General features: G+C 39.8%; 1 long non-coding RNA gene across 2 annotated transcripts in view; it reads right to left on the reverse strand.

Annotated features, from left to right (window-relative positions):
- Positions 1-4551: 4551 nt before the first annotated feature.
- The window catches only part of LOC149523724 (uncharacterized), a 122104-nt gene continuing 101098 nt past the window's right edge, over positions 4552-25557 (reverse strand). For both annotated transcript variants that reach the window (XR_016350543.1, XR_016350544.1), the window contains exons 2-4: positions 21727-21847; positions 15477-15508; positions 4552-6452 (exon numbers count right to left, since the gene is read on the reverse strand). This is a non-coding gene — a long non-coding RNA (uncharacterized LOC149523724). The remainder of the gene's footprint in view (positions 6453-15476; positions 15509-21726; positions 21848-25557) is intronic.

Here is a 25557-nt window from a genome sequence, read left to right on the forward strand (position 1 = left end):
ATCATCTGGTTCTTTGGGCTTCTTCTAGTCCCTCAGGGTACGTCTACATAGCAGGATAAAGTTGAATTAAGCTACGCAACTTCAACTACATTAATTGCATAGCTTAAGCTGAAATAGCTTACCTTGACTTTAGGAGCTGTCTACACAGCAGGAAGTCAAAGGAAGAACATTCTTCCTACAACTTCCCTTACTTCTGTTGAAATGAGGGTTACCATTAGGTGGAGTAAGAAGTCCTCCAGTTTGACATTATTTTGAAATAAAGGCTTGTATGTAGACGTGCACTATGTTATTTTGGAATAATATTAGTTATTCTGAAATAATGCTGCTCTGTAGATGTATCCTCACCAGGGGCAGATGACCGTTTTGCGGGGCCCCGGGCAGCATAATTCCGCGGGGCCCCCCCTTTGCCACGGCGCATGCGCAGAGACGCCATGGCGCATGCGCGGGGCTTTCTGAAGCGCGGGGCCTGGGGCAGCCGCCCCGTTCGCCCTGCCCTATATCCGCCCCTGATCCTCACTGTTTAAAGAACAGCACAATTTAAGGGGGTAATGCGAGTCATTTTTTCCCCCAATTTTCCAGCTTTAATCATTTTGCACCAATGTTTTATCTGTATTTATTTAATGCAGAAGTCTTATGTCTTCCTGTTGGCTAGTACTACCTCTAAAAATAAAATATGGGAAGGTACAGATCTGAAAAAAATAACTTTTATATTAAGAATAAGATTTAAGGGTAAAACCATGAGAAGAAACGTCTGTGAATCAAAAACAAAAAGCAACCGTGTACTGATCAAAAGGGGTTGGGAATAAAACATGAAAATGCCAAGGAAGTGGAAATACATTCCTCTAGATAGTTAAACCATGCTCATCTCTAAAGTGTCTAGCCTTGCAGCCTCCTTAAAAGTCACAATGAAGGAGTGTTGTCTTTCGCTCCCAGCCTCCATCCAGCAGGAGCTTTGCTTTGACTCTCAAGACATGAATATTTGAGACAGTTCTAATGTATTCTGGTTGGCCCATTTGGTCCTGCATTCACAGGTCTTGATGATTCTGTTGTTCCAGTCATATATAGCTGTTGCAGGAAGTTGGAGTCTGAGATGCTCCATCTTCCTGTCTCACTCCGCCATGCTGTCCTTCCATCTTTCCCCTCAACACACCCACGTGCGCGCGCGCACACAGTTTTATGCCTGTGTGTTAGATCTGCTATTCTCAAAGGAATAGCTTGTCATATTCAACTCAACATCCTCACTTCGTATCCCCTATGCATCTGTATATATAATATTATCGAAGAACAGGCATTCAAGTGATAGTAAGAATATTGAAAACAAGTGGTTACATTTAAAATAAGATACTTACTAGAAACTAAACTTAATCCATGAGGCATTCCCCTATCTCCTAAATAGATAATTTACTCAAGTTCTTGCCACAGCATTTTCAACCAATTTGGTTGAGACCCCTTCTTATAAGATCAAGCCTGCCCTCACACATTTGTACCCCAAATATAGTTTCAGAAGTTCATTGTCATAACCCTAAACAGGTTTAACTCCTTTTGGTTTTGTTGTTAATGCATCTCCCCATATCCAGGCCCACCGGAAGAGGGAAGAACAGTTACCCCAGGGTCTGGTGATTCAAAAGGGCCCGAGGGTCCTGGCTGCCACCGCTGCTACAGCAACACAGGCTAGAGCCCCAGGCCCTTTAACTCACACCACATGCTCTGGGAGGCTCTGAAGGCTGGTTTAAGGGGCGAATATGGTGCAATGCCCTGCAGGCAGCACTGAGAGTTATCTGTCCAGTTCCACCCCTTTCACCTTCCACCCTAGAACCCTCCCCTTCCTGGAGCACAGAGCTGCACCTCCACTTTGCCCAGGGTGCCTGCAATTCTGTCAGGCCCCTGGCCCATATCTATTGATCAGTATTTGTCTCAGGAAATATGTACCTTTTTTGTGACTGACAGAAGACCCAATTTGCATATGACCAGCCAGAGTGAGATAAACATCTTTCCCTGCTATTTGCCAAGAGTATGTGGATTACCCTTTGGTGACCTGTCTTAACTCACAGATCCAGAAAACAAAGATTTTGGTATGTTTACATCACTCTTCACATATTTTCCATGCATACATCTTGCTGATGAGTGTGACACAGGCTTTCAGTAGAGCTCTTACATGACATTCTTTTGTTTTACCCAGGGGATCCCTTTACTCTCTGCCAATTAGCATCATGAGGTCTTTGGGTCACTGTTCTTTTTTTTAAATCACTTCCCCTACTTTTGCATGCTAAGCACATTATTAATAACGAACGGACTTAAAACTTATTCGCTCGTCCCTTCCCTCTGAATTTCCATTTAGAAAGTATCAATAATTAAACACTGGCAGAACTATTTGTATTTTAAATGGGCTACTTATAAAGGGCAAAAGGGAAGGGGATGATGGCATCACAAATATTTTCTCCCTAATGCTTGTACATAAGGAAAAGGCAAGGTTTAAACCCAGTAGTAGGCTTGGATCCAGCTGACATGAATCTAAAGGGTCATGCCAGCTGGCATGAGGGCATGAGCAAGCCCTGAGCTTCCCCATTTACATATTCCCATCTGGACTGGAGGAAGCACACACTGCTCCTTTTTGGAACAGGAGTAGGAACGCTGCTGAATTCGCTGTTCTTTAGCCCACTTCATACACCGGAATTGTTCTAGGCAACTCCGGTGCAGTTAGTAACCTCTTAACCCATCTGTACTTTTAAAAGGCAGTACCCAGCACATCGTTGTTATTTATATAGCATCATAGATGAACATTATAATTCCCTTTAAAGGGTAGATCATTTCAGGGCATTGTTAGGGGCAGGTTGTCTAAAAGAGTAGCATGCATTAAGGCCAACATTATTAATCATGAGTCATCTAGAGATAGGGGCTACATCCATACATAAAGACCAAAACAAGTGATCAGTGGCAGCTCTAGATGTTCAGCATAAAAAGTGAGGCATAAATTTAGGTGGAGCAAACAGGAAGAGGAACAAAGAGTCTGCCACATCGTGAAACATTTCACATTCCTAGGCATGCCAGGAAAACGCTGACCAACAGGGGAAGACAGGCAGTCCCCAGGTTACATGGATCCGACTTACATTGGATCCCTACTTACAATCGGGGTGAGGCAACCCCACACTAGCTGCTTCCCCCCAGCAGACCAGGGAGACGCGGAGCGGCTTTTCTCAGCAGACACCTCAGCTTGAGAATAAAGGACTGAGGGAAGTGAGGTGTGGGAGAATAAAACTGAGCTCTGGAGAAATGTTTGGCTAGAGTTTCCCCTACAATATGTACCAGTTCTGACTTACATACAAATTCAACTTAAGAACAAACCTACAGTCCCTATCTTGTACGTAACCCGGGGACTGCCTGTATAATCTACTGCAAGGCATATTTTGGTGCTTGGGACTGTCTCATATTGGTGAGCAGTCAGAGGATGTGAAGTGAAACTTCTACAAGAAGGATCTGTGGTATCAGGCAATGAGGCTTAGGAACTCTCACAGTTAACATAAAATCTGAGTTGGAATGTATTCGTGTGACTGTCTGAAATGATTCTGGGCTCCATCCCTGCATCTTCAGGTGGAATTTTTGCACTTGTGAGTTATAAGGCGCTATTGAAATATGCTATGGAAAGGTATGCAATTGTGCAGAACTTTTGTGCTGTAACTGTACATCTGGCACCTTCCGTGGCATTTATGGCTCATTCAATTTTGAATCATGTATCATCTATCCTTGGCTTAAAATAGTTCTATGGGTGCTTCCTGATCCCAAACTTTCTCTTTAGTGGAAATCACATCTATTTATTTCTCAGATCCCTCAATTCTATTATCAATACCAATTCTTCAGTCAGACTATAGGTTCAGGCACTGTGGTCTACTTCTACTTATTTACATGTATGTTTTTGGTGCTGTCACACTATATGTTCTGTGAGGCTCTGAAGGCTGGTTTAAGGGGTGGATATGGTGCAATGCACTGCAGGCAGTGCTGAGGGCTAGCTGCCCAGCTCCGCCCCTTCCACCTAAGTCCCCTCCCCTTCCAGGAGCACAGAGCTGCACATCGACTTTGCACAGGGAGTCTGCAATTCTGTTGGGCCCCCTGCCCATGCCCTTGCCCATACAGCATGTGGTCCCTTATGAATACTTAGTAACTATGATCCTAGTGGCATAGGATTTTTAAAAAGGTATACATTTGAAAAGTAGAGTTAGGCTCATTATTCAGACTAAGGACTGAGTACCATATCCTAATGCAGATACAACTTTGACTTTAATAGTGGTTTTGACTGAATAAGGCTCTAGCTCTACCCTTTGGATTTTCCATCAGAGCTGGTCTTTCTGCCTGTTTGTACACACTGCAAACACTGACATGACGTGATAAGATGTGTCTTGAGCTGCTGTAAGCATTTCTTGTTATAGACCAAGAGACTCATCCCAAAAGCAGTGTCACATCCCAAAGATATTTCCATTTAATTAAAAACAACTATTTGAAATGAATAAAACATGATCAAATTTCAAAAAAAATTAATGAAATCAAGAAATGTCACATCACCAGTTTTTTATTTCAACAACTGCTTTAAATTTTGACGGGAGGGAGGAATGAACATCTTATTCCAGTTTGGCAGTACAGATGTTTTGACAAATTTCTTCCCTGCCATAAAGACTTTATGACTCAAAAGACACAATACTTCATAAAATGAAGCATCTTTTTCTATCATAATAATTGTTAAGTTTTTCCTTAATGCTTATATGCCTCTAGCTTATTTTGTAATGATATAACACCTGCAAAACATTAAATCTGTGCTGTAAATGTAGCAGATAGTGTAAGAAATGTCAGTTCTCATTAGCCTGCATATAAATCTGCCTTTGCAGTAAGCAGGATAAAAGAAAGACAAGTGAAACACCATGAACCCAGAGCATACGTTGTTCATGCAAAAAGGGTATTCAGCAATGCACAACTTCTCATCATTTCAAACTATGTTACAAGAAAGAAAGAAAGAAAGAAAGAAAGAAAGAAAGAAAGAAAGAAAGAAAGAAAGAAAGAGAAAAGGAAAAATATTCTCAAGATGTCGGAGGTTCTCATAATTGTTCGCTGACACAGCTGAACAGTAATAAAATATCATAAAGAGTAAACGAGTTGATAATGTAAAGCAGTAATTAGGATTTGGTGTAGGCTTTTGCTATTTACATATTTTAATGCTTTGATATTAACATGTCAACTTTAATGCTATGTAAATGAATTCCCTCGTGTGAGATTTATCCCCTAGGCACTGGACGTATATCCATTCACTGCAATTGTAAATTTTCCATCCTTCTGTATCTTTTTAGTGTGATTTTCCCCTCTCAAACAATGTATATTCTCTGCCATCTGTCTAGATTCAACTAAATAAGTGTATAATGCTAATAGATTCACCAGTAGTAGCCCCCAGCTCCACTTATCACTGAGCTATAAAGAATAGACACATAAAAATGTGCTCTTTGTGTCTAGAGGTTAAATAAATAAAATGAAGTTAATCAGCCAACCACTGAACCTATTTCTGGATACCACTGATGCTTGCTAACAGACTGATCTGACATGTCTAAACTGTAGAACATGATACCACATGGCATTACAGTGATGCCTCAGAAGAGCCATGTCATATCTGCAAGGTGTTTTCAGTGCTGGAGGATACACAGTAAAACATCTTTATTTCACTGTTTTCCATCTGTTTTATTCCTGACCCCTGGTCCCTGGATATTGATTATGTATCTGGAAAGTTTGCATCCTTAAAAATTTAAACACGATTACATTAGAAACATCCAATTTGTGGGAACAGATAACAATGAAAGATACAGTCTTACATCAGTTACTACCTAACAGTGCTCAGCAGTTCAGTGATGGGTGTACTGCAGATCCAAGCACAATACAGTTATGGTTGCTTGGCAACCTACAGGAACCAGATCAGAAAGCAACTAAGGTGCAAATGAATAAATGGAAGTGACAGGGGTAAGTGAAAGTGTCAGGTGAGAGAAACCAAATTCAGTGCTAGAATGTGTGGCCAGATGCTTTCACCAACCAGGAAATTAAACATAGGGCCAAAGTCAGCCCATAGGTAAATTGTAGGGATGTAACTGAGAACTGGTTTTCAGCCAAGTGATCACAGTCCAAACTCAAATGCAACATAAGGAAGAGCAGGCAAGCAAGCTGTTTTGATATAAATATGTATTAAAATAGAGTTCTACACTAAGCTGTATGTTGTTTCCAAAGAACAGCTCAGTAGACATGGGTGGAAATATGACTCATCTGTCAGTGCTCTCCCAGAGTATTCCGGCTTTCACATCATTCTTACGCAGTTGGAAACCAAGCACTCCCGCATACTGAATTTGCATCCCATCGCTCAATCTTTCCATGTAATCCCATTAAGAAAGGCCCTAGTGAAGACATTGATGGTTTTTCTTCTTTGCTTTGCACTGAAAAATAATGTAAGTAATTTATTTACCTTGTTTTTATTTGTAAGACTTTTTTGTTAACACCGACCCATAGCTTGAAGTATTAGATATTTGACACACAAATATATTTAGTATTGAAAAAAAATGTCCATGGTAAGTGGACAGCATTATTTTCTAATTACAGCATGTGGAACAACCACAACTATATTTTAAAATGAACACTTAACAGGATGGAAACAGAGTTGGGTAGATCATCAAAGTACATTCCCTTGTAAAATCCCGGGAATGGACACATTAAAAAGATATTATGGTATGATTATAATAATGACCTATTTTATATGTGGGATGGATGCTCAGCTGGTATAAATCAAACTAGCTCACATGATTTCTGTAGAGCTAAACCGACATATCAGCTATGGGCAGGATTCTGTTTAAAAAAATATGCTGAAAATCCAAATAAATGAATTTACAGTACATACTTTAATCCTTCCTATCACTAAAAAACACTTTAAAACAATGTGATCAAACAGAGATTGATTAGACTAGAATTATGCTGATGTAATGTTAGGGCAGAAAGTTCCATGAGGTCATCTTCCTGAACAGATGGTCTAGAGATATTGGTTTTAACTGGCACATGGTTGAGTAAATAATGTTTAAGTTTTCTTTGTGTGCCTGGGGAGTGAACCAGATAGAATTGAGTGAAATACCTGTGCCTCCTGCCTATATCATCTGCTGCTCCTAGGGTTTTCATTTCCTGCGCTGTTTGTGCTTTATCACACGGCTCACTGGTCAAACAGTCTGTGCCCTTGGTGCAAGAAGCTTATATTGAAAGATACAGAGAGATGTGCACTTAGTTTCAATTTGAAATTTCTATATCTACATGGTTTGTTCCTTACAGGCAAAATCACACTCGAGTGAAATGGGTGTATCACTGGATTTAGTTTTGCTCAGCCACTAGAGCACATTTTATCTGTAATGATAAATGACCATCAAAGGATATAAATCTGCTTGGTTCAGTTTAACAAATGATTCGCTTTCCCTTAAGAGTAAGTGGCTATTTAAAGATTCAGATTTAAATTTTAAACAGGAGATTAATGGTGTTGATTGTCAGTAAACTTTTAAAAAGTATAATAAAAATGCTAAGTTCTTTCAACATGTGCATCTGAAAATTTGAAAGGACTGTCCTGGTCCTGCTTTGTAATCTCAATTTGTTCAGTATAAAATCAGAAAAATCACTAAAATGCCATCAAATTTTACAAAATACAATGATGTTTGAAATACAGCTGCAGTGTTGGGATTTCTTCTGTATTTTATTTTGCATCCTTGATTATTACAAGGCATTTAAGAGTGTTGTAAACAGACCTTCCCCTCTTAGAATCAGCCTCTACTTGTCAGATTCATTCATTATTGCCAGGCTAGTACTGGTGATACAACATTTGCTTTCACAGTAGCAATCTGAGATGGTTTATTGTCATTTAATCTTTTAATGAATAATTGGTAAGAGAGTAAGTGTGTGTCTTAACTTGGAGCTTAACTTGAAATAAGCTACGCAAATTGAGCTATGTCAATTGCATATCTTATTTCGAAATAGGGCGCCACTACACAGCAATTATTTTGAAATAGAGCACTCTTCCTTTATTCTTCGTACAATAAGGGTTGCAGGAGACAGAGTAAGAAGTTCTCCAGCTTGACAGTATTTTGACACTATTTCGAAATAACTGCCTCCTGTGTAGACTCAGTCTAAGTTATTTCAGAATAGCGCTAGTTATTTAAAAATAGTATTGCAGTGTAGATGAACCCTAAAAGATTAGGCTGAGTTGCTGGTAGTGAGCAGCTCTTATAAACCAATAAAATCCATTTCTACCCAAGACCTCCACAAACCACAATACACAATATGATATGTTCAATACCAAAATAAATCACATGGAGCAACATTATGATAAACTATTTCACTGTAAACTATTGAATAAATATTAATCTCATAAATTTTACAGCTAACTGTTTTGACTGGTATTCTAATTGTTTTTAAATGATCCAAAAAGTCTAGTGACCCATGCCTATAAATTATCACCCTCTGTGAACAATAGCAAAGGACGTGTATGACATATGCACATTCATTTCACTCATGGTAAAAAGTTACTACTTCTTTCTACTTATCTCACTAACAATTGTTGACTGCTAGCCAAGAAAGTGCATTTTTAAAATTTAAGTAATGTATTTATACTTTCCATATTTTAGTCATCACTGATACTGTATGGCTGTTAATAACAAAGGTTACCAAAGAAAATCATAAAGAGAAAAGAATCTAATAGATGTTACAGTTTGTCTTGATAAAGACCACAAGTCCCCTTCTACTCTATCCAGAAGGAAAAAGAAAAAAATATCCAACTACAGGAAAAGGAAATAAAGGAAAAAAAAGAGGAAAGGAAAAGGAAAAGAAAAGGACACAATCTGGTTATAAAATCCAAGTGGGTGTGTGCTATAGACTTCAAGTCGGCCACTTGAACATTCTAAATTTTTGGAGGTGGTGTCTGGATGAGCCAGGGTTAGAGATAGGACTCCGCTGCATAAACCACTTCTAGGTTTAGTTTCCAAACACTTCTCCCTATTTGTCAGGATACTGTGATCTTTCGGTTGTTTCTAATTTTAATGACATAGAGACATCCTGAAGGCCCTCTGGCTTTTTCTAATTGTGGATTATTTTAAGAACATCATCAAGGAAAAGATGCGTTCTTGTTGGCATATTTTCTATAGACAAGTTACATTCAAAAGCTTCAGTTTTGCTAGAGAAGATCCCTGTTACAAATATATCTATCAACCTTCATCATTCACTATGATCACTATGATCCATGTGTTCACAAACTGGGGGGCGTGTCCCCCTGGGGGGACATGAAGAAATTCCAGGGAGATGTGAAGCGATCCAGCCCCTCCCCCTCCCCCATTTCCCCCATCAAGTTTTGCTATCCCAGTTAGTTTCTTTTTTTTTTTTTTTGCTCAACAAGTTTTTTTGCTATTTTTTGGGGGGTGGGTGTGTAAGGGTTTTTCAAAAATCAAATAAGAGGGCATGATGCCTAAAAGTTTGGGAACCACTGAGTCTCTCTGGGGGCACCAGAAGCTGTAATATCATTGCTAATATTAGTGCAGACAAGTGTTTTTCTCATGTTTTTAAGACCATAATGTCACTCCTGTTTGATTCCATTGACACTAGTAATAAAAGAATTGCTTATGACATAATTATGGAAATACATAGCTTATTATTGCAGCATAGCCTTACAAATCTCATGCACATATCATTATACAGAATTGAATAGTGGAGCAAATGTTGTTGATGTCAATGTGTCCATGCTAAAATCACATGAAATATGGTCCAATGCAATATTGTAGGATATCTTGAATTAAAAGAGAAACTCAAGAAAGGAAGGACCAGATGAATGGTTATAGCAAATTTGACGTAACTTCAGAAAAAGATGAAGAATTCTAGTGAGACTGTTCAAAAAACCTAGTAATGGCACTTCAAGTGACTGATGTAGCAGACTAAATTAGCAGAATCTGTTATCCACTGAATTCTGATTCAAGTGACAAATGTCTTTCTGCTCTAGAAGTGAAACTCATCCTTAACGGATGTACAAAGGGTGGGTTTCTGTGAAAGTATCATGTAGACTCTGAAGCATACTTAGTTAACTAGAGGTGGTTGGCTTTTGGCTCTGTGAAAATGTTTCTGGACTGAACAGCTTGAGAGAAGGCTAATGAAGTTCCAAAGGGAAGAAGATGTGGAGAAGCCTCTCATTATCAGATTAACCCTTCGTCCCCTTCCGGCCTCCACAAATGAATTTAGAACACTCCATGAGACTGCTGACAGGACCCACGTCTCACTAAATAAAATTTAAATGAAAATCTAAATTTGCTCGATTTGCATTTTTCACGTGGTACGAATAATGAACAGTGCATACACGTTTGATAGTAAAAAAGGGACATGCCGGAGGAACTTTATACATGCAATCAACATTTGAAGTCATTTGAAATGGTATTTTGAGGGGAGAACTGCAGGAATCTATTTAACGTTTATTAATGGAGCTGGCCAAATGCTTTTTGTGGAAGCAAACATATGAATCTAAATTTTTTTTTCAGCAGGAGAGTAATAAATAGTGCACTTCCAATACAAGTTTATTAAATTTAAGGAATTCACAAACACTTTGATAAACACTGGTAATATATCTGAATATTCTCAAATATGACTACACAAACAGAAGCAAATTGAATCCAAGTCATTTATGCATACATTTATTTACAAATCTTGTTTTTTCATTATTTGGTCAGCTGTATTAATAGAAGACAAGCAGGTTCTCTTGCCTGCCTGATACAAATAAAGGGAGAATGGAAGTAAAGGAGATTAGTTTCCCGTAAGTCTCTGTTCCTATTTAGTGAAATGCATCCTTATAAACAGGACAGAGTGGTTTGGGAGCCTGGGTAACTTTCTTACTTGGTTGCTCAGCCAGGCATGAAAGGGTTTGTCTACAGAGGAGGGCTCAAGTTGAATTAAGCTACACAACTTCAGTTAAGCTATTTCAACTTAAACAACACAATTGACGTAACTCAGCTTTAGGTGCTATCTACACAGCAGGAAGTCGAAGGAGGAACACTCTTCCTTCATCTTACATTACTCCTTGTAAAATGAGGGTTACAGGAGTCAGAGTAGGAAGTGCTCCAGATCGACATTATTTCAAAGCAAAGACTTGTAGTGTAGACATGTTGTCATTTCGGAATAATGTCAGTTATTCTGAAATAATGCTACTGTGTAGATGTACCTAAAATGTCTTCTACAGATTGAACCTTTCTAGTTCAGTACCCTTGGGACCTGACTGGTGCCAAATCAGAGAATTTGCTGAACCACAGGAAGTCAATATTGTCTAGCAAAGTTACCAACACGTCCACTGCTTTCTGGGCTCTTAGGCTATGTCTACACAGCAGCATTATTTCAGAATAACGTACGCTATTCTGTATAACAAAGTCAAAATAACGTCGAGCTGGAGGACTTCTTACTGGAGGACTCGTGTAACCCTCATTTTATGAGGAGTAAGGAAAGTCAGAGGAAGAGTGCTCTAACTCAGACTTCGTGTTGTGTAGACAGCACCAAAAGCTGAAATAAGCTATTTTGACTTAAGCTACACAATTCAAGTTGTGTAGTTTATTTTGGCTTTAGCCCTGCTGTATAGACGTGTCCTTAGATATATTTATGGGTGAATTAGAGCTAAATAACAGCACAGAACACTGAGAGCCAGGACTATGGCTGTAAACAAACTTTATGGGACCGCAGAAAACTTGGCCACACCCATGATAAGTGGACATCCAGCTAACTAAAACCATGCTGGACCATGGATAGTGCTGGACCAGAGAGGTTCAACCTGTAATACCCAGTTCTGCAATATACTTCCTATATGAATTTGGAAAAATCACTTAAATCTCTGTCTCACAGCTGAAATGTGAACTAATTCTTTCCTGCCTCACAGGGGTATTGTGAAGCTTAAGTCATTTAATGTTTATAAAAAAACCCACTGAAATCCTTGGAATCAAGGTGCGATAGCAGAAGCAAATTCTAGGTAATTATCCCATTCATTTACAGTTTAACTTTTATTTCATCCATTAAGTGAATGTTTTACTTTAGTCAGTTCACACCTGCTACAGTCTAATTTCAATAAATTTACTTTTATTTAAAAACATTAGTTTTCTTAATGCAACTATATAATGTTAAATTTATAATATATTGTTCAAGTAAATGAAACAAATCTCTCCGCATAATGCAATCTCTCAACATCAGAGCAACCTGTATTGGAATTAAATTATTCATTATTTATTGGAACAGACAGCATGGCTGAAAAGCCCCACAGGATAGCCATGTTAGTCTGTAACTTTAAAAACAACAAATAGTCCTGTGTCACTTAGAGATGTTGGGATTTTGTGGTACCCAATAATAACCAAATGAGTCAGATGCTGGGCAGAATCAAGGGTCTTCAATACTTCATTCAATTCAACAAGACTCTATTCAATGTGCACAAAGGGAGAGCACCTGGTACAAAAATCAGCCAGAGTCCCTCGAGCAAGGAGCCCCTCCCCTTGCTATTTTATAGCACATGGCAGTTACATAACAAGTTACATAACACAAACCTCTGGCCAATCATATTTAACATTTCCATATATGGATTTGTTCATCACTCTACACGTTGAGCTCACCCCTCCCCCCCCCTTGGCCTTTTCAAGAATGTTCCTAGGGTGGTGAGCCATAGCATGCTTCTTTATGCATACATACCTTCTAAATCACATTTTGTTTAAAATGAACACAAGCATACCCTTCAGAGACTAACAAAATTATATAGGATCATGAGCTTTCATGGGTAAAACCCACTTCATCAGATGAGTCAGAGTGGAATGGCTGAGTAAAACTTGTTTTTGGGTTATGCATCACAATGACAAAAGAAATACACTGCCTAAGACAAATATGCAAAATAGGCCATGATGAATTTATTAAGAAACTTAAAAGATTATTGCTTATATATTATATGGATGAATGCAAGGAAAGCGGCATGCACAACTGTGTGCCAAAGTGCTTGTGTAATTACTGCAACTGCACATTCCATGTGTGGGTATCCATGACTTTCACATAGTAACAGGATTTGCAAGTGCTGCATCTAAAAAACGGTTGCAGAAATGACATTATAGGATTCTACTTTTATTGCCCCTCCAATAACCCTTATTACAATTCTGCTGAGCTTACACATAAAAAGTGGGTTTTATTTTTCAATAGCCAAGCCTGCAGATTAAGCTTGGGATCTGATCATCAAGGTGTGCTGTTTCCAGGCTGTGCATTATCACTAGCAATAAAAATTCTACTGTTTGAATGTAGTTAGCATGGGCCAGAACAATATCCAGCTCATTCTTCAATCGCGATATTGATTCTGTTTGGATAACATGAGTTCAAAGAAATAAAAATGTATTTTTGCCATGGAACCACCTAGATAAGATTCTGGCTGCATACAACATGCGGTTTAACTGAGACATAAGATGCCATTTTGACAATCATTATTTTGAATATTACTTGGAAAAATTTCATAAAAAGAGAAAGAGGAAACTTTGCAGACTTTCCTATATAATTTATCTTAGGCCAACATCTTCAAATCTGAGAGCCTAAAATTAGGGTCCTATGTAAGAGAGGCATGACTTTCACACACGAGCATTTGTAACACAGGCTGCAAGGAAGTGCAGATGCTCCACACACCTAAAAATTCATTGTAATGCCTAAATATGGTGTTAAATATGGTGTTAAATATGCTTTTTACTGGAAATCTACTGGGCACATTCAGATTACAGCTAGGGACCCAGACACAGGGAGTATGGAAGCAATCTTGAGATCATGCTCTTAGGATTGTTCACAGAGGTTCATGTCATAGCTTTGATGAGAAACACGGTCTTTGTTGCTGCATTCAGATGGAATTAAAACTTTTCTTAAAAATAAAGATGTTTCATGTTGTAATAGTGATGGAGATAAAAAAAAGTCTGAAAATAATTTATTTCGTCTATTGAACATAGAGGCTGCGTCTAGACTGGCATGATTTTGCAATAAGTTTTCCCGTTAAAAGTATTTCCGCAAAAGAGCGTCTAGATTGGCACGGATGCTTTTGCGCAAAAAATGTTTTTGCGCAAAAGCATCCGTGCCCAATATAGACGCGCTTTTGCGCAAGAAAGCTAAGAGGGCTTGCGCAAGAGGGCTTATCCCTGAGCGGGAGCGTCAAAGTCTTTGCGCAAGAAGCACTGAATTCTTACATTAGAACATCAGTGCTCTTGTGCAAATTCAAGCAGCCAGTGTAGACAGCTGGCAAGTTTTTGTGCAAAAGCAGCTGTTTTTGCGCAAAATCTTGCCAGTCTAGACGCACCCAGGGTGTTTTCCACCTGACACTCTCAAGGCTTCTGAAAAGGCAGTATTGTCGTTGTCTGTATGCCATAACTTCAGGGCTTGTTACTGAATATATAAAGAAGGAAGCTTCCCCTTATGCTCTACTTGTAGGGCTTGGTACTGGTGATAGATTTACAGCCATGAAATAAGGCACATTTGAAATGGCTGTAGCCACTAACACTTAGACAACAGTCAATATGTTTTTTGGCATCTGAGCAGAAAGCCTGGTGATATTTTGGCTAGTTGCTATCCAATAAACAATAAAGAGTACTGCTGGGAATCTCTATCCACCCCTAACACAACACCCTGTTTCATATCACAGGGCCAAAAATCCCTGTGTAGCTGAGAGGCAATTTCAATGTTTTTCTCAGTAAGCCCAGCCAAAACCTAGATTAGCATTTTCACATTCCCCTAACCACTCATGCATAACCTCAGTGTGGACAGCTGTTTGGAATTCCAGGTTGGGTATCCAGTACTCAGCAAACACATTTGATGCTCAGACGTGATTTTTTGGCAGCGTGAACTCATGTCCATGTGTTCCAATGGCATCATGCCCATTTGTAAGTTAGTCAGACTGTTTCATCTGGGTTAGCTGGCAAGTGATCATGAGTTTGGGTGTGCAGCTGGCTAGGCACCATACAAATGCCATCTCTGCTACTATAAGTCCCTTTCCTGAGAAATCACTTTCATGTTTGTTATTATATATGTTTTTATACTTGATTTCACTCTGACACATTTGTGGAAAAAAATAAGAGTGTAGGAAAGGTAGGTCATAACACAGTCAATATAACATTTTAAGCAAAAACTGGTCCCATAGCTGGGGAAAAGTACCAACCAAAATCATACCTTGTATTTTCATATAAAGAAGATGCAAAAAAAAAAAAAAGGAAAATATCTTTGCATACAGAGGTTGTAGATGAAAAATAGCCTGGAATGTGTGAAGCATAGGTAACAGAATTTTATTTCATATATTGTATTATTTACTTAAGCTATGATTAAGCACTAAAATATTCTCGGAGTAATTTTGTCAGGATAACATAAAATAGTTTCAAAGTTTGTATGAAATATTATTAATAGTATAATACACACTTCAAACTCACCCTTGGCTCCCAAAGATCTCAGGACAGCAACTCTGAAATGTTAAATAACAACATTCTTACATGCCATTAGCAGATTAAATAAATGAATGCAAATATTATGGAGAAACAATAGCTGCCAAAATTTAAGACTACAAATAAGTTTCTATAATAAGCTTCATTTGTTCTGAAACACCTCCCTGAACACATCTCTAAAATCCACACCAAAAGTCATAATGAACTCTAAACTCATAGGCTACGTCTAGACTAACATGATTTTCCGCAAATGCTTTTAACGGAAAAGTTTTTCTGTTAAAAGCATTTGCGGAAAAGAGCGTCTAGATTGGCACAGATGCTTTTCCGCAAAAGCACTTTTTGCGGAAAAGCGTCTGTGCCAATCTAGATGCGGTTTTGCACAAAAAAGCCCCAATCGCCATTTTCGCAATCGGGGCTTTTTTGCTCAAAACAATACTGCGTTGTCTACACTGGCCCTCTTGTGCAAAAGCTTTTGCGCAAGTGGGCTTTTTCCCGAACGGGAGCAGCATAGTATTTCCGCAAGAACACTGACAATCTTACATGAGATCGTCAGTGTTCTTGCGAAAATTCAAGCGGCCAGTGTAGACAGCTGGCAAGTTTTTCTGCAAAAGCAGCTGCTTTTGAGGAAAAACTTGCCAGTCTAGACGCAGCCATAGGGTACGTCTAGACTACACGCCTTTTTCGACAGAGGCTTTTTTGAAAGATACTTTCGAAAAAGCCTCTTTCAAAAGAAAGCATCTAGACTACAGCCAGTACTTTTGAAAAAGCAAGCCGCTTTTTTGAAAGAGAGCACCCAGGCAGTCTGGATGCTCTCTTTCGAAAAAGCACAGTTTACATTACATAGCGCCTTTTTTTCCCCCCTAAAGAGCACTTTAGAAAAAAGGTGTTATTCCTCGAAAAATGAGGTTTTCTGCGGCCAAAAAACCTGCCACATTCTTTCAATTTACTTTTGAAAGAACGCAGCAGCAGTCTAGAAGCCACTTTTTTCGAAAAACCCCTGTAGTCTAGAAATACCCACAGTGATCGGTTGGACTTGGGATCAAAAAAGTTTTTGTTTTTTCCATATTTGGTATAAAACAAGAGACCTTCAGTTGTAAAATGGGCCTCTAGGAAGCTGACAACATTGCAGGGGAAGCAAACTTGGCTGTGGACTGCATTTGTGCTCTGGATTCTGGCAATAGCTGGGCACTGCATGGTCATGCTGGCACTGCTAGGTATAGAGAGGGCTGGTCTGTGAGAATAAACGTAGTGAGACTGGATCCAGGAGTGTTCTAACTTATATTGCCTATACGGGCTCCATACATACAACCTGGAATAGCCAGAATGCACTGCATCCCAGCTATGTCCCTATTTGTTCCCAGTATTGTCTCCATCAGCCAAACCCTTTAATAAGGTCTATTAACAGAGGCTTGAAAATTATGCACATGAACAGGAAATCACTAGAAAATATGATGCTTCCTTATTTTTGAGATTATATCTCCAGCAGGCTGCTGTGTTCCACATGCCTTGCCATTCAGTAGATGGATGGAGCAGTGTTCTCGCAAAAAATGTACAAACATGTAGGCCTGGAAGGGATTTTGAGTCATCAAGTCCAGACCCTGCCAAGTGTTTGTCCAACCCTTTCTTAAAAACCTTCAATAATGGGGATTCCAAAATCTACCTTGGAAGCCCAACCCAGAGCCAATCTATCCTTCTCTCTCAGAAATGCTAAATCTCTCTTGCTGCTGATTTAGTCTATTCCTTCTTGTTCTACTGTCAGTGGACACTGAAAACAGTTGATCTCAATCCTCTTTCTAACAGCCCTTAATGAATTTGAAGGCTACAACGAAATCTCGCCACCATCTTCTTTTCTCCTGACTAAGCTTGCCCGTGTTCATATTTGTTGCTTTTCTCTGGATTCTCTCCAGTTTGTCCACATCTTTACTACAGGGTGATGCTGAAAACTGGACACAATACTCAGCTAAATCCTCACCAATGCTGAGTCAAGGTGAACAATTATCTTCTATGTTTCACATATTGACAGTGTTGTTATTACATTCCAGAATGATATTATTGCTATTGCATTACATTACTGACTCAAATTCAATTTGTAATCCACTATACCCCCCCCCCCCCGCAAATCTTCTGTAGTTCCTACACCTGGCCAGTTACTCCCCTTTTTATAGTTGCACTTTTGATTTTTCCTTCCTAAGTGAAATATTTTGCACTTGTCCTTTTTGTATAATTTCCATTTTGCTGGGTTGGTGCTCTTTATTCCGGTTTGTGTCCATTGATGTGACATCTTTCCTGTCCAAGGATTCCTTTTCCACTTAAATTAATTATTTGTGGGAGAAAGCATAGAGCATGAATCTACAAAAATATCCATGGTCATTCTACTGCAGGGGTGGCCAAGAGTGCCTCTGTGGACTGGATCCAGTCCACTAAACTGGTGGATCTGGCCTATGCCCATCCTGATGCTCCCCTGCCCCCAGGACAATAGAGACCTGGAGACAGGAGAGCACGCAAAGTCTCCTCCGCCCCCCTACCCCGGGTGCACGGCATCAGAGAAAACTGTCAGCTGTTTTAAAACAGCTGGCGATTCTCTCTAGACACCATGGGCAAAGACTTCATGCACTCCCTCACACACATGCCAATCAGGGTCTGTGTGTGGGGGAGCACGAGAAGTCCCCTGGCCCTGCCCCTTCCACCTGAGGCTCCACCCCTTCTGGGGCAGCCTGGGCCCCCTTTCAAAAATTATCACCCACCGCTGATCTACTGTCTAGTGGAAAGGAGATCCACAGCGTGGCCAGAGAAAGCCCAATGTCCACACATGAGTTTCACCTTAGCACAGATAATCCCTCATTAATATGGCTGCCATGGTCATGAGACAGAGAAATCTCATCTACTCCTCACAGTTTCAACTGTAGTTCTGTCAACAAGATAAAGCACTTCCCTCCCAATGCTTATTGCTTTTCCTCAGCAGACAGAATAATAATAATTATTCTTACTTTGATATTGGTATTTAACATTTCTCTTTCAGAACAATAAGTAGCTACTTTGAATATAAAATTATGTATTTCTACTTGGCTACATTAGCCACATGAAGAAGCAGCAAGATTAGCTTGATTCACTGCCCTTGCCACTTGGTTTCCTCTTTGGCTGTTGTCTTTTGGGTCAAATGATGGTTAAGATTTTAGTTTAATTTATTCAGGGGTGGGGAGGGGACAGAATGCACCCAGAAGGGGCTGGGTCTTGGGAGGAAGAGGGAGGAACAGGCAGCCAGCCTTCCCCTGCCCGCCTTCAGCGCTACCCAGAGTGTGCCGCCATGGGCTCCGGTGGTGGGGATCCCTAGACCCTTTTGAAATGCCAGGTCCTGGGCAATTTCCCCCTTTGACTCCCCTGTCAGCAGGCATGAATTTATTCTATATCCTTGTAATAAATTATCATTCAAGTGGTTAATCATTAAAAAAGCTTTTCTTCCCCTGAGCCCATCTGGATGTGCCTCCCATACTCTTGAGGAATCCAAAGTCGGATCAGTTTTCAGCTGTTGGCCAAATGACACTACCGACAGGTTATGTACACTTCTTATTAGGAGGCCACACTCTGCCTCTGCATTCAATGCTTTAACAAAACCACGGGGCTTGGCAACATGAGGGTTTCTTCCCCCAACAATTGCTACAACCAGATACTCCACCAGCATTAGTAACGGTAAGTGCAGTGTAGGTCAGCTACAGGGGAGCTGACAGGCATTGCAGGCCACGGGGCAAAGTGTGGGGGAAGAGCCCAGAAGGGGCAGAGCCCAGGACAGAAGAGACAGGCTGAGGGCAGTCAGCCCTTAGCGCTGCGCAGTCTGCGACACATTCCCAGAGCCACGCAGAGTGGCTTTCTGGCGCTCCCTCAATAATTCAAAAGGGCCCAGCGCACCAGCCATGCTGCTGCCACAGTAGCAGCAGTGGCTGGGAGCTCCAGGCCCCTTTGCATCTCCAGGCCCCAGGGTAATTGCCCTCCCCTCCCGCTGTCTGTGGGTGGGGGACAAGTGTTTTAAGCACTGCTGTCTAGCCCTGCTCAGAGCATAGCCAGAAGGCACAGTCACTTGCACTTCTACTGCACTGATTGTAGCAACAGTGGACAATTTGAGGAAAGAAAGTTGAATTTGAACACCTCCCTAAAGGTGATTTGATCTGTGGTGTTTTCTCGACTGCCTCTTTACAGTTCTTTCTTCTGGTTATTGATAAAACCTAATTTTTTGTCCATTGTTGATGGAATTTGATTTTTTTAACAAATACTGTAAGCTAAGAATAACACCTTTTGCATCAATTTTGATTATGTTAAAAGTGCAGCAAAAGAAATGCAAACACTTTGCAGCCCTCTTGACATTCAAATGCAGAATATAGCGATGTGCTGGACAACAGCAAACACGTATTTTGGTGATTATGCCCCTTTATTTGACACATCCTCAGTGACTCTATCTCAAATTTCTCTCTGGCATTTTTCTTTGGAAAAAGAATTTAAATATGACCCGCTCTTCAAGCACAGTTTTGCAGTAAGAGAGGCAGTTCTCAAATTTCAATTGCACATCCATTTATGGAAATGGTAGTTTCATTTAAAAATAGTATCCAACTAGTGAAAATTCAGGATCTTTTTCTATCAACCTGACAGTTTTGTGAAAGGTATGAAGGCCTTTCAACAGCAGTTGGGTTTGAACCAGGAAAATATATATGAATATACTGCACCCAAACATGTTGCTATTTCCAGTAAAAATTAAAGGAAAAGGAGAGGAAAATAGCAGAAAAAGAAAAAAGATGGATGGCAGTGGCAATTTTAATCAGCCCCTCTTTTTTCATACCATCACTATTTTTCCCTGTTCAGTCACTGATATAAAATATTGTACTTTTCAAGGCAAGGTAATGTATAATGGTTTGCAACATAATATGCAATATCACTGCTGCAGCTCAGGGTCAAATTCATTCAGCTAGGAACACGATCTGAATGTAAACAGTGTCTATAACAGGGGGTGGCCAAACTTACTGACCCTCTGGGATGCATATGACAATCTTTTGACGTTCAAGAGCCCGGGACCACTTGCCAGGGCTGGGGCTTCAGCTCCATTCTTGCTAATGTCCCAACCTCTGGTGAGTGTGCCTCACAGGGATGAAGTGCCAAGACTGACTTCCCCACTGGGCAGAAAACTTCCCGACACTACTTCCTGTAAGGCAAAGGTCCTGAATCCCCCACCCCCTGGTAGGCAGAAAAGGAGTGGAGGCCTGAGGGGCTCCACAAGCCGCACTTGTAACTGTAAAAGAACTTGATGCAGCTCATAAGCAACAGTTTGGCCACCCTTGGTCTAGAACATTGTTCCTAGAATTCTCATGAAAGATTCCCCGGGTCTCAGAAGGGAAGGGATGTCTCGTGTTCTAGGAAGAGCAGGTGGCTAGCTTTGGGGAGATTCTTTTTTAGATTTCAACTCAGGGATTATCTGGAGAAATCATGGAGAGTGGCTGTAAGAAAATTAAGCAGTTGCTCAGGCCCCTGGAATTGCTTCACTTTACCTCACCCAGCAACAACCGGTATAAAGTGAAAATTGTCCGGAAGCAACATAATATAAGTATTAAGGGAAATGTTTTAAATTGAGCTAATTAACTCCATGGGACCCAGCATTTTCCCACTGAAAGTGCTTTTAGCCCAGAACCCTCCATCACAGATGTCATAGATAAGGAAATGTGGTGTAATTTAGAATAAAAAAAAAAGTAAGTCAATCTGAAGGCCCCATTGTGAGAGACAAGTAAAGAAAATTATAAGTTTCATTTTCTTGTTTTTGTTACTGATTCAGAGGAATTAAGTCTCCCCAAATCTTTGAATGAAGAACTTCCAGTAGAACTTACAGTCCCTTAGCCCTTTTTCAGCCTTATGGATGCTTGAAGCTTGATCAAAAATGACATTTGCAGGCTCCATATTCCTACATCTCATATATTCCATAGAAAATCAGTAGAATTTTAAACAGCCACGTGGTCCCAATCACTGGTAATGAACAAGGGAGTTTAAAACAGGTGAAGAAATAAATATTGGACCTAAGCACACTTGCTCTGACTACTAAAATGTAAGCCATCTACAAGCATCAGAAAAAGAATAGATCCTTTCCAAAAAAAGAGAGAAAGGGACAATCAATTTAAAAGAATTAAAACAGGACAAGAGAGTTATGATCCTTCATTGGGATTCTTAGTCCATGACCAAAATTAAAACTAAAATATTGTCAGCTTACCATTGTCTTCAAAAGTCTTCTGGGTTGGACATATTTCCTGTGCTTCTGAGAGTGAACTGTCACCACTTAAGTCTTGCAGGAAGTAATACATTGTCCAGACCTTGGAAGAGAACTCTAGCCCCTACAGAAATGTAATGGATTAGGAAATTAGGGTTCATATTTGTCATGGATAAATGTATATTGTCATCATAGGACAAATACCAGCCCTCTATTGGGATATGGTCCTCATTCTTTAAGCGTTTCAGGAAACAATACAAGTTTATCTTTGAGTAATATAACGTTTCATGAAATGATCTCAGATAGACTCCAAATTAGAGTCTGATTCAACAAGCTGCTGAGTACCCTCAGCTCCCACTGATTTCAGTGGGAACTGATTATGCTCAGAACCTCCAACATGCTCCACACCACTGAGCCCTTTCTGGGTTCGGGTATGAAAACATTGAAATCGCATGGGATGTAAACATTTTACTTCCATTGCAAGTTTACTAATATAGGCCTCATGAAAGATCTGGGTTTGCTCATGTGAATATCTGCTCACTTAAAGGGAGTAACAAGTTCACAATTCAGCCTTGTGTGAGTACATGTATTCTTTTCCTTCATCTTCCACTGATTAAATAACTATAATAAATAAGCATAATACACTTAATACTAAACGTAATGCAAACAATTTGGTTCTCCTTTCTTCTATTTCATGGATTAAATACCTTTTCTTTTTAGTTAATACTTTTATTTTCTTCCCTGAGTTAGTATTTCAAACTTCCTTATTATGAACTGAAAATTAAAATGCATGTGATGAGTTTCTTGAGAGAAAATTGGCCAATGTTGCATAATAGAGTGAAGTACAATTTCATTTCTCCAACATTGAACTCAAATAAATGTGTGGGTACTGTTCTGATTACTACAATATATTGACTGTGTTTATGTCTCCCTCATGCTAACTGTCACTTTCTGCAGGGCATCAGTTTAAAAACACAGCAACCTTGCTTTGGACAGAAAATAAGTCCATGAATTTCATTGTAATGCCTGCTCACATTGGGTAAAATTCTATTCCCAGTGAAGTCAATTGAATACTCCCATTGATATCAGTGGGGTAGGATTTCACCCAGTGAATGATACCTTACTTCACAAGTGGCTTCACTAGCTTTAACAGAATTACCTGGGAGTAAGATACAATTTCACATGACTAAGAAGAGTTGCACAATCTGGATCCAACTAAAATACAAAGCATTCAGATATATCTTCAACCTTTCAGATTGAAACACAAAATTCTGAAATCAGTCTGAGATGTACTTTAAGCCAAAGTTTCTCTTAAGATTCAGAGATAAGTAGTGGAAGTGATTTTGTTACATTAAATATTTTAACAGATACTTTCTTATGGCAAACTATTTAATGTAGTATGTTTTAACCAGAAGGCATTTCTGTAAAAAGTTACAACTATATGTTTAAACATATCAATTCTATTTGGAAACCGTTCTTTAATAGTTTTACATTTCTTACATCCTGCTTATTCATTAATCTTTGATGGTCAGTTAATATACTTTTTGTTAAAAATTTTAAAAAGGACTTCACCATGTGCCTGCTTGTAATTTTGTATAGTATATTGGATAAAAGGCAGAAAACAGATTCATATTTCTATTTCACCTTTTGTTCCAGTAGATAAAAAAAAACTTTCATGCATATTATCAAAAGTAATTGAAATCATGAGACAAAATGAAAGGGGAAAAAACCCCGCAACTCTAATAGAGCAGAGATTTGTCTCTCAGCTATGCAAAATCCTGACAATTTCTTGGTCATAAACTATGTAACTTGGGCAATTGATTTATAAGATAAAGGAAAATTCATGGTATCTGCTGTATTCAGTTCCCACATCCATGGCTACATTGCACCCTAGTTATGTCCTGGTGCAAAAGATGAAGGACAGTGACATCATCTCAGGGTAGCCCTGGGAGGCATGCTGCCTGATTGACAAGATGTAATATGTAATATTCTTTCTGCTTGCTTCAGCTGGGAGGAAGAAGATAGGGTTCTGCCCTATGATAAACATCTACCAAAAGGTGCAAACAGTGAGAGGGATATGGAATTATATAGAACTAGCAGGTGAAGCCTATCGTTGACCGGGCAAAGTCATTTTGTGTAGAGTACACTTATAGGAAAGTTCAATAAATTAAATATATGTAATAGAATTTTCTATTAATGTGCTTACAAAAAGGAAATAAAAGAATAGTTTTAAATGTGTACAATTTCAACTTCAAACATTATTCATTGTATTGAATAATTAACATACATAGTACATTTGAATCAGAAACTTGTAAAGCTTCTATTACTCTTTCTGTAACTCATTTGAATAATTTTGGGGTTTCTAACAGTAAAATATTTCTTTGCACTAAAATGACAGTTGAACAGGCGACTTAATTTTAATTTTGTTGGCAAATATTTGTATAAACTCTAATCGTAATAGTTATGACTTTTTTCCCATGAAAACCAAAAATAATTATTTAAACCTTCCACCCAGCATATGCTGGAGTAAAAAGTAGTACATGCAGCTGATTTAAGTGGCAGAATTGTTTATGCAAAATTTGGTATCTGTAGGAAATTGTGAAGTATGACTTTATTTTGCACAAACAAATCCACAAACAAACAAACAAACAAACAAGCAAGCAAGCAAGCAAGCAAACTCTTCAAAATATATAATAGGTAGTTTAAAGTGGTACAACTAGGAATCATGGGATATTAAGAGGAGGAAGAGTTAAAATGTTAATCGCTAAGACTAGGAAAAGCTTTGTAAAACTGAGATTTATTAGGCTGTTCGATAGTCTTGAGAAATCGGGCAAATTTCATCACTGGCCAATTTAAGACTAAACTTGGTATAACATTTATAAAAGTGCAATATGGAACAGCTCTGACTTGGAAAAGAGCTAGACCAGTGGTCACCAACCAGTAGATCGGGACCTACTGGTAGATCTTGGAGCATCTGACAGGTGATCCTGACTGGTTTGGCCAAGAGGCTATCAAGTGCCCGCACTTCAGCTGCCCCTCCCCCCACTGCTGCTCATCTCCTGCCCTTTGCCTTGGAGCTGCCCCTCCTGCTGGGAAGCCTCCTGCTTTCTGAGCAGGGCAGGGGAGGGAGAGGAGGGTGCTGATGTCAAGATGCCCCCTCCAACCCTGTATCTATTCTCCACAAAGCAGAGAGGGGGCACAACAGGGCTTGGGATGGAGTTTGCTGGCTGCTTTAGGGAGTGGTCCAGGGCCAGGGCAGGGTTGAGCCTGTCTTAGCGCCACTGCACCACCACCTAGGAGCCACCTGAGGTAAGCAATGTCCAGCTGAAGCCCACATCCTGAATTCCTGCCCTAGTCACGAACCCCCTCGTGCACCCTGAGCACCTGCCCTAGCCTCGACCACCCCTGCATCCAAATGCCATTCCAGAGCCTGCACCTAAAACCCCCTCATACATCCCAACTGCCTGCCCCAAGAGCACTTCAGAGCCCCGCTCACGCACCAGATCCCTTAGTACATGACCAGAGCCTGCACCCCAGCCCTCTGCCCCAGCCTGATGAAAGTGAGTGAGGATGAGCAAGAGAGAGAGGATGAAGTGAACAGAGGCGGGGCCTTGGAGAAAGGGCGGGAAGGGGGCGGGGCAAGGGTATTTATATTTGAGGTAGATCTTGGATTGCACTTAAATTAAAAAAGTGATCTTGTGCTTAAAAGGGTTGGAGACCACTGAGCTAGACTGATGATTCAATAGGTCTTTTTCTTCAAAAGGGGCCAATCCTAGTTCCACTGTAGCCAACAGCACTGTTAGCATTGACTTCAGTGGGACCAAAGTTTGTAAT

This window comes from Pelodiscus sinensis, chromosome 12, assembly GCF_052426305.1.
Source record: "Pelodiscus sinensis isolate ZL-2025 chromosome 12, ASM5242630v1, whole genome shotgun sequence".
NCBI lineage: Eukaryota > Metazoa > Chordata > Testudines > Trionychidae > Pelodiscus > Pelodiscus sinensis.